Here is a 10,559-nt window from a genome sequence, read left to right as displayed (position 1 = left end):
TTTTCATAATGAAAATTCAAAATAAAATGGGGGATTGAGTTCTCAATCCTGCCCCTTCCCTCCCTTCTAACAGGATTATGCATCCACATCCTTGACGTCAGGCGTGGCCATCTGTCCCCCTCCACCGGGGACGGGGTGGCTCATCAACAACGGGAATGTCTTTCTCGGTTTTGGAGGCTGGAAGTGCAAGATCGAGGTGCCATCGGGGTCAGGTTTTGGGGAGACGCAGACACTGTGACCACAGCACCACGAGGCCTCGCTTTGACCAGCGATATGCAGCGAGCCGAGTCGGAGATGAGCCTGCACGAGAGCCGAGCCCTCCGAGCCCTCCGAGCCCTCTGAGCCCAGGGGCGACCCTGGGTAGCCTGAGGCCCTGGGGGCTGAGCCAAGCGCAGCCAACCCCAGGCTGCGTCTGCTGAACCCCAGCAAGCCCGCAGATAGGAGGCCCAATCTCAGGCGCTTCCCGGGAATGCCACTTGGATGGCGGGACAGCCTGTGCCCGGTCACCCGGCAGCATTGTGGCTGGCAGAGGCGTTCTCTGCTGAAGTGAGGAGAAAAGCAGTTGAGGGGCGACCGGTTAGCACAGAGTGGCTGCAGGGGTAGCACCGCACTGACCCTCCAGCCTGGGGGACCCGGGACAACCCTAAATTGCTCCTCACCTCAAGCTTCGAAGATCCCTTAGGCCCAGAGAATTCCAGAGAGGGTCCCTCTCCCCTCCTGGGCCACCTGCCACCCATTCCCGGGTCCCTTGCACTCAGCTTAGGCACCTCGAGGAAGCCCTCCAAGGAGAGCTGAATGGATGAACGGACGAGGAGGACTTCCCGGGAGGAGCCACTCGTTGGGGGCACACGCAGAGGCCACACTGTGCTCTACTGCCCGACTCCTGCCCGTGCCCCCTGCCCCAAGGAAGGCCCCAAGGAAGGCACGGAAGGTGGGCATCCGATGACGTGCTCCCCACAGGGCGGCGGCCCCCCTCCCGGCCCCTCCAGCACAGGGTATGCAGGGGGTGTGCAGAGGGTGGGTGTGCAAGGACGACGGGACCTCTGGCAGGGGGCATCCTGGCTCCCCCAGAGGGCTGCCCGGGCCAGAGCCAGGTCACTACCGTGTTTCCTGAACCAGCTCACCGGCCGACAGATGTGGGTCCTCATCTGAGGTGACCCCTGGGGTCACCTCCACACCTCAGCCCATCTCCCCAGGTCCTTAAGCCACCCAGTTCCATCATCCGCCCCTCCTCTCCCCCTGCGGGAGCTGCCACAGGCTCTCCACCCCTCACAAGCCCTGTCGTGGCTCATCTGCACCAAGCGTCCTGGCTCCCACTGGCTCCCCAGCCAGGTCTCCCCTCTCGGGCCCACAGCCACGGCCACAGGGCTGCAGGTCCCAGGGCAGCTCTCCTCGTGCTTCCGTGTGCTCTCTGTGCCCAGTGGCCACACAGGCAGGGGCTGACCCCTGGGCATGCATCCAGGGACGGAGATGCCCTTCCCTGGGGTTGGCAGACACATCGGGGCCTGGGTCCTCTAGCAGACAAAAGGTATGTGTGAGCGCAGCTTCGCCACTCAGCTTCCCCTCCCTTCCCTCCATCCTTCCGTCCTTCCTAAGCCTTGTCTGTACTGGGTTCTGCACTGAAGCCCTGTGGACCCATTGGGGAGCAAGCCGATGCCCTGCCTTCATGGGGTCTACATGGGCTTGTTGGGGGGATCAAGTCAATCGGTCCCTAGGATGTGCCAGGGCCTGGCATGGAGGGAAAGGTATAGAAGCATTTGTTGTTATCGTGAACGAGCACCCACCCTGTCCATGGCGGCAGAGCCCTGCCCTCCTCGGTCCCACCAGCCTGTGGATGTTTGCATGTCTTGATGTAGGAAAAGATGTTAGGGTTCAATGCCAACGGCCAAGGAAGAATTCCTGAGACGTCTTTGGTCCAAAGAACGTGGTCTTATTAAAGCACAGGGACAGGACCCGTGGGCAGGAAGAGCTGCCCATAATATCCTTTCAAATTGGGAGGGGGTTAGGGAGAGGGTAAGTCTCTAAGGAATCTTGGAAGCAAGGTTCCCAGGACCTTGAGGGGGGCGCGCTGCTGTTGGGGAGGTCATTTATTACCATCTAATAAACCTTAAGCAGGAGACCTTCAGATGCATATCAGTGGCTCTTATGTTTGGGGGGTGATTGTCAACATGTATCTCGGGGGTTTAGAGATAAAGGAATTTTCTGAAGGAATTTTTATAGGTTATGGACTTACAGGATCCTGGGGATCAGGGCTAGGATTGCCTCTTGCCTTCAGCAAAACATGAACCTCAAGGCAGCTGAGTCCTTAGAGGAAGGTCACTCTGCCTCTTTCAAGGACTTGTCCATGGGCTGTAGGGTAAGGAAGTTTAATAATTTTTTTTCTGCCTTTGTTTCCCACACCAGCCTGATCTGAGCCCAGCCTGGAAGGCAGGAGCGCTGTCTTACTTCCCTCTTCCTCCTGAGAGCCCTCACAGGGGCCAGATTGCTGCGCTGCATGGAGAGAGCCCTGTGGAGCCCGGAGCCACCCCCAGGACAGGTCCCCCACCATCGGGGTTGGGGAGCTTCTCCCCTAAGGGTCCTGGGATCCTGCCCAGAGCCTGGCCCCAGGACAGGAGTCCAGCGTGCTGGGGGAAGTGCTGCCAACAGTGGACAGACCTCATCGTGTTCCTTGCAGGGGGCCAGCCCTACCTTGCCTCCTGGAAGAGACCTGGAGCAGAGCTAGGCCTTTGCAGCAGGAGACCAGGGATGCCAGGAAGTCGGGGCTCAACCACCAGCAACTTTCTCAGGGAAAGGGGGGGGGGCAGCTCCCAGGCAAAGGCCAAGCCCTGGTCCTGCTGAGGGAACCCTGGGTGCAAATGAAGTGTTTAGCTGTGGGCCCAGCCGGCAGGCAGCCCGCACAGGCGGTGAACCTTCCCTTTATCATCTGCAGCAAAGCATTTACAGTCAATAAACGGGCTAATTAATTCTCTTCAAAGACCTCTCAATTATTCATCCAGGGCTACAGAGAGAACAATTAGAGCATCTCCGCTCAGGGCTCTGGAAGTGGAGGCAAGACTGAGCCACAGAGCTGGGCCCAGGGCTGCACAGCCTGGGGTCCCCAGGGACCCCGTCCCCAACACAGGCCTTGTCTCTGGGGTACAGCAGGATGGATCCCCTCTTCTCCCTCCAACTTGCAAGCAGCTGGGATCCTTAGCCTCACTCCTGGTGGGGGGGGGGGTGCAGAAATCCTGAGCCCTGAGTGACTTCTGTCCAACAGCCCATCTGAGCAGACTTGTGGACACAAAGCTGTGGGCAGGCAGCCTCCGTGCAGGGGGCCAGGGACCCCCACTGGACCTGAGCTGAGCCCTCTGGCCCTCTAGGAAAGCATCCCGCTGGAAGGAGGGGCAGAGGTCAAGGAGAGGAGAGCCATCCGGCCAGAAGCTGCAGGCCAGGCTGGGTGGATGTGACACCCCACCAACTGCCGGGGAGGGAAGTCACCCTTGGAGAGCTGGAGCCCAGGGAGGGCCCTTGGGTCCCCTGCGGAGGCGCCCTGGTGCCCCAGCGGGGCTCCTCCAAGGCGGGGCACAGCTAGCTCCCCAGAGTTGCTCAAGTCCCCGCAAGGGCCTGGAGGGAGCAGGCGCTGGCCTGTCGCCCACCATCCACCTTCCCCTCAGGGGCCCAGACCCTCATGGTGGGCTCTACTCCCCGGACTCCCCCAGACAGCCTGGCCGGGAAGCTGAGGGTTAACTCCGGGAGCTCCCAGACCACGCGGATGGGGGGTGGGGGGCCGGGGGGCGTGCCTGTCGGGAAGTATGGATTTCTGCAGTGGTTTTACTGGAAAAGCTGTAGCTGAAGGTGGGAGGGGGTCACCATGGCAACTTCTGGCGCTGGGAACAGGTTGGCCGGTGGGAACCAATTCTGCCTGGGGCCCAGGCCCCCCCCCCCACGCTTGGCACCCGGGGCCCCAGAGCTGCCCCCGCGGGGGTCCTCGCTGCCCTGGGGAGGCACAGACACCCTCCCCGGCCTGGAATTACCGACTTCCCTGCCTCCTCGCACAGCCTCTCCCCAGGGCCGGCCCCTAACTCAGCCGCTGCCCCCCCCAGTGAAGCGCCCCCCCACATGGAGCTGTTAATCGATGGACCAATTACCACGGGGCCGCGGGGAGCTCGGGGAACCTCCCTCCAGAAAAAGCTTTGCCTGGGGAGAGGCTGACTCCGAGGCGGAGCTGAAATTCAGGGAATGCCATGAATGAGGCTCCCCCTCCCCGGCCTTGCGGCCCTGCCCCACTGAGGAAGCCCAGGATTGCAGGGGCCCCGAGTTCTCACCCCCACCGGCCCCAACCGGGAAGTTCAAGGAAATCCTCTCCACCCCCAGCACAAACGTCTGCAGCCCTCAGGGGAGGGACAACGGGCGTCCACAAGCCCAAGACGAGGTTGGGGGTGTGTGAGGGCAGACGCCCCAGGTACAGAAGCTCCAGGGTGCACCCCCAAATTCCGATGCCCTCCTCTGTGGGTTTTGGGGAGCCCCAGGCCTGCCCTCCTGTCTGACCCTTCGCCCTGCCCTGCCCTGCTGCCTATGGCAGGGCCTCCAGCCAGGGAGCACTGGGCACTGCCCTCGAGAGTCTGGAGCTCCCAGGCCCTCCAGCCTCAGGCTCCTAGGGGCCCCAGGGGTGGCATGTGCCCTCCGAGCCCCCCCTGCAAATCCTGCAGGCCCTGGGGTGGGCCGTGCGACAAGGAGGGGTGTGCCAGGGAGGCGTTTCCAGGAATCTGCAGTGGCGCTGCCCAAACATCCCAGAAGAGGGCATAGAGAGGGCATCTGCCGCTGGGGGCCCGGGGAGCCAGGGGGTCCACCCGCGACCCTCCCCAGTAAAGGAGGACCACCAGCCCCAGCTCTGCTGGAGGGCCTTAGGCGGTGGGTCCTCGGAACCTGTTTCCCCAGCTGTAAAACGGGCAGGATGAGACTCCAGGGGGTGGTGGGCGCCCAGCGAGGTCGCTGATGCCCCAGCGTTAATAGGTGCAGGGTCCCCAGGTCACGGCTGCTCTCTCCTCTTCCCCCCTCCCGCCCCGGGTTTTGCTGAGAGATGCGGCCCCCTCCCCGCGTGGGCGACCACCCGGGCCAAATGGCCTCGGCGAGCGCCCCCTGCTGGCGGGGTCCGCGCAGCCGCGAGCCCGGGCCTACCTGCCCAGGTGCGGCCTCCCGCTCGCCCGCCCGCCCCGAGGTCCGCAGCCCCTGGGGCCGCCGGGGGATGAGGTCCTTCCCCCTCACCCCGGCCTGGGCCACCGCCAGGGCTGGCTTAGGGGACACCCGGATGAGCCCCCCTCCCCGCACCCCCCTCCCCCTACAGCCCCCGCCCCGCCCCCGCGCCCCCCGCCCCGGGGCTTCCATCTCGCGCTCCCGATAAAACATTTGGGGGAGATAAGTGCTGCGTATAAATAATTAAGACCACATGCATATTCGCCAACAAAAAAAAAAAGTTTAAAACCCCCATTCCGGGAACAGCTGCCTGTGTGGGGCCCGGGCGGGGCTGCTGAGGCCCACCTCCACCCCACTGGAGGCGTCCCCACCCCGCCGGCTCCTCTGGGGACCGCCTCCAGCCAGCCCGCCCCCAGCCCCAGGGGCAGCAGGTCTCCAGCTGGGGTCAGGGTGGGTGGGTGGGGAGCCCGTGGCAGAGGAGCCCTGGGCGCAGGGGGTGGGGGGAGGCTGACACCTCGGGAAGGGAGAGGTCTCCAGAGGTCCCCCCAAGCCTATGCCAGGGGGCTCTAAGCACCCAGTGGGTGCCCAATAAGCATTTACTGAAGAAGGAATGAGCCCACCCAGGTTCCAGCCGAGCGTCTGTCCTGAGCTGGGCAGAGGACAGACAGCCCTCCTCCCGCACCTCCTGAGTGTGGAGGTCGGTCGGTCGGCAGACACCTTTTCCAGGTGCAGGTTGAGGGCCTCAGGTAAGAGGCTTGAGGTACAAGGAGTCAGGCCACGGCCCAGCAGCGGGGAACTGCCCTCCCTGCCCTCGCCCTCGCCCTCTGCCAGAGGGTCAGCGGGATGGCACCGGAGAGGGGCAGGCCTGCCCTGCCCTGCCTCGGCTCAAGGACCCACTAGGGTTCCCTCTTGTCTGACCCCATCCCTCGGCCGGTTCTCGGGCCTCCTGTCCCCCAGGCCATCCACCTGTGCAGGCAGGACGCCTCCCCGAGCTGCCCGCAGGCCTTTGCTGGAGCTGTCCCCTGGCGGCCTGCCCGTTCCCGCAGGGCGTAAGTCACCTTCTCCCGCATCGCCTCCCAGCCTTGCAAGGGAAGGCCCTCTCCCCTTCTCCTCTGTTTTCCCATCCACCTCATCTCAGCTATTTCCTCCATGCCCGTGAGGTCCCAAGCCCCGTGCCGGGGATCCCGAGAAGGAAAGACACAAGCCTCGCCTTCCAGGAGCCCACAGCGCAGGGACACTGGCAAGTGACCAATGACAAGGGCCGCTCTAAGGCAAGCCAGGTGCAGAGGAAACAGCACGAAAAGGATGTGTTTCTTGGCAGAGGGTCGAGGGAGCTATCACGGAGGACTTCCTGGAGGAGGAGACAAGCTGAGGGGAGTCTGGAAGACAGATGGGGTCCCTCCCGTCGCCAGAAGGGAAGAAGGAAGGGTTGGCGGCCTCTCCAGGGCCTCCCAGCGCCCCCCCTGCCGGCTCTACACACACCTGTGGTACTCTGCTCACCGCCAAGTCACCCTACCTCCTGGGCCTCAGTTTCCTCACCTGTGAAATGGAGGTCATGGTCCAGGCCGTGCAGAGCTCCTGCCCCCTCATCCTCGGTCCTCTGCTCTCAGCAGGCAAAGCGCCCTGTGCCCCACACCCAGCACAGGTTGGCAAACCTACCAGGGGCCCGGTGGACCCTGACTCGTGGATGGACTGAGGAGGAGCTTGGAGCTTTCCCCTGACCTTCCTTCCTTGGTGGCAACAAATCCCAGCCGGGAGCCTCTGCTCCCCCAGGACTCCGGGAACGCACCCCGCACTCAGGATGGCGAGCATCTTGTAATCAACCACCCACCTGACCAGAAACAACAAGCTCTGTCCTGCCCTGACCCGGGCCCTGCAGGAGCATGACAGATATTTCTTTGTGGAATGAAGCTCTCCAGTGAGGAAGCTCCTCCGAGGGATCCAGGGCTCGAGGGGGGCGGTTTGCACCACAGGAGGGGGTGGTGGCACTGCAGGTGCAGCTCTGTGTGTCGTCCTCCATTCCCAGGAAGGGATCCTGGGCTTCCTGACCCAAGGGCTGGGCCACGGCTGCCCCTCTCTCACACCCAGGGGCCAGGGTGAGCTCAGGCTTGTCTCTGCACCCAGTGGGAACCGGAGAGGGGCCTGAGCCCCAGCTGTGCCCACCACACATTCTGGTCTTACCCTGTTTTTTGGTCTTTAAGTAATCTCTATGCCCAGGGTGGGGCTCGAACTCAGGACCCCAGGATCAAGAGTCACGTGCTCTACCTACTGAGCCAGCCAGGTGCCCCGACCACCCCTGGTCTTCAGACACCTCCCCCTGCACCGTCACCCCCACCCCCTGTTAACTGCCATTCACTGCAGCCAGCGCCCCAGGTCCCTGAACATGGGCTCTTTCTTCATCCTGCCATCCTGGACCTTGAACTCAGCAGGCAGGTGCACAGGATAAGAAATTCCAAGACCTAAGGGGCCATGGCTTCCAAACCTTCCGACTGTTTGGATCACGCACCCTCTAATACAAAATGTTTGAGCTCATCATGGCATATGCGTAGGTATTTATAGATCATAAGTTTCCATGACTTTATGGAGGTATTCTTTGCATTATAAAATATTCACAGAAGGTTGATATTTTATTTTTAAAGATTTTATTTATTTATTTGAGAGAGACAGAGACGGAGAGAGAGCACAGGAGCCAGGGTGGGGTGCGCAGCAGGAGAAGCAGACTCCCCCGCTGAGCAGGGAGCCCGACGTGGGGCCCAATCCCAGGACCCTGGGATCATGACCTGAGCTGAAGGCAGCTGCTTAACCTACTGAGTCACCCAGGCGACCCACGGGTTGATATTTTTAAAAGATCAAGTTGAAATCTCAGCATATAATTCTCTTCCCCGGCCCAAGGGGTCATCCTGTCTATCCCACCTTGGAGACCAAAGTCAGGGTGAGATTCTTCAGACTCCCCATGTGGTGACGGGGTCCCTGGGGCCTCCCCTACTTTGATCCATTCTGCAGCTTCAGGTTCCAACCTTCCTTCTTCCCGAAGACCCCCCCCCAAAAAAAACCCTCTGCCACCATGAAGATCATGCTTTCCCTGACCCAAACCACTCTATCAGCAGCTGGGGGGCCAAGCTTGGGGTGCTCAGGTGTCCCCAACAAGGACCACCTAGTCCATCCTCTGTAGGACTGCCAGTGTGGAAAGAAGTGAGACTGTGTGGGGCACAGGGGACAGAAACAGGCCCACCGAGGACAAGATAAAGATTGGGGATCCTCAGCAGACACACTTCTGCAGTTAGGGCATAGGAGGGTGCTCCTCAGTGATTGATAACCCGGGTTCAAACCCAGCAGGCTGTATCTAGAGTACACGGCAGGTGCCCGACACACAGGAAAATTGTCAGTAAAGGGGATCGGATCTGCCCCCAGGGCACTGGAGGTCAGCCCCTGGATTCGGACCCCGCCAGAGGCCAGGCAGCCATTCTCGCCCGTGTTCCCTGTGACCCTGGGCTCCTCCGGGCTCTCTGGGGGAGGTCCCCACAGGGTGGACAAGGTAGGCGAGCCTGGATTTCTACAGCAAGCCCTTTCCCATCCTCACCTCCTAGGACAGCAGAGTCCAAAGCCCTGACTCCCTTTGTCCATGTGAGTTCTGTCCATGTCCACTCTCCAGAACCTTCTTTGCTCTCTTCCTTCTACACAGGTTCTACCCCCATGGCTGCAGGAGGAGGCCATGGGAGGCGGGTGGGGGGAGGCTAGGGGAGGGGCACCGTGCCAAGCTGGAGGGGCCACGGTGGGAGCCCTGGCTTCACACCTTGCAGGACCCGGAGCCCCAGGAGCTCAGCCCGTGGGCCCCTCACCCCTGAGGTTCCCGAGTCCAGCTCGGGGTCAGCGTCTGCGGCACCGGCCCCACCTCCCGTCTGTGGCCGTGCCCCAGCCCGCCCGGCCTCTGAGTCCTCCATCCCTGCCCGCTGGGCCCAGGGGCCAGGCCAGAGGCCCCTGGGAACAGGCGAGGGCCCGGCCTGCGCCGAGCTGACCTCGAGCCTCAGCCCAGGCCGAGTGACAGGAAGCCAGAGGCCGATGCCGGTAAGCAAGGCAGATTCAGGGATCAGAGGTCTGGTGTCTGATCAGAAGCGGCCTGGAGTCGGAGGACAGATTACTGGAAGAAGGAGGAAGCTGAGCAGTAAATAACCAGACCCCGAACATTGGCCTCTAGTTGTCAGGAGCCTGGCCGCGGTGCAGCCCAGGGGCCCCGGGAGGGGCGGGGGGGGCAGGCAGGAGGTGCAAGGTGTGCTCTGCTGCAGCCACAGCTGGGGGTGTCCGGAGGGTCCCAGGGCAGGGCCAGAAAGCAAGGAGCCTCCAAAGAGCTGCAGAGGGAGGCTTGGGCGCACTCCGCACACCTCCTGCTCCACTGCCGGGCACCCCCCCAGCCCCCAGGGCCCGGAGAGGCCCTCAGAGTGGGGACCCAGCCCTGGGCTGGCTTGCTCCCCCCCCCCACCCCCCCACCCCCGCATCAGGCCTCCCTGCCCCCGCCCCTGCGCTGATTCCTGGAAGGCTGGCTGCTTCCCAGCAGAGCAGAGGGAGCCCTGGGGCTACTGTCCCAGAGGAGTTCCCAGGATTCCAGTTGCCCCACCCACCCGGCTCCGGGGCCCTCACCGGGCCTCTCTGTCGCCTCCAGGCGCCTGAGAAGCTCTTAAGACCTGGAGCTCCCCGTGGGCCAGCCCCACTGGAACCCAACGTGGGGGCGCCTCTGGGGAAGGGGCTGGATCCTGCCCCGGCACCTCCAATCTCGAGAGGCTGAGCCCCCAGCCTCCGAGGCCTCCCACCCCCACGCGGGGCCTTCGGGCTGCAGGGCTGTGCTGGGTGGGGGAAGGGCCCCCAGCTCCCCAGACAGAGGCGCAGGGGACGCGACCTCAGAGTCGGGGGGGGGGGTGACCTGCTTGGAGCCGCTGCGGTTCCCACCGTCTGGAGCAGGGTGTGCGACCCGTGGCAGGGAAATACTCCGTCAATGGGTGTAATCCTAAAGGAAAGGGAGAACTTCCAAATTTGAGAAGACAATTTCGAGAATATCACTGTGACCTTGAGAGGAGGGATTCTTTTTCTTTTTTTTTTAATTCATAAGAGACCCAGAGAGAGAGAGAGGCAGAGACACAGGCAGAGGGAGAAGCAGGCTCCCTGCAGGGAGCCCGACACGGGACGGGACTCGATCCTGGGTCTCCAGGATCCCGCCCTGGGCTGAAGGCAGATGCTCCACCACTGAGCCACCTGGGGGTCCCAAAGGGGAGAGGTTCTTTTCTTTTGGGGGGGGAGGTTCTTAAAGCGAGACACTAATTACACAGGGGTGGGGGGATAAATTAACTATATAATCAGAGGAACTTCTAATCCATCACGCGTTCCGTAGAGGTGCG

The sequence above is a fragment of the Vulpes lagopus genome, chromosome 12 (assembly GCF_018345385.1).
Source record: "Vulpes lagopus strain Blue_001 chromosome 12, ASM1834538v1, whole genome shotgun sequence".
NCBI lineage: Eukaryota > Metazoa > Chordata > Mammalia > Carnivora > Canidae > Vulpes > Vulpes lagopus.
Note: the sequence above shows the minus strand (reverse complement) of the source record.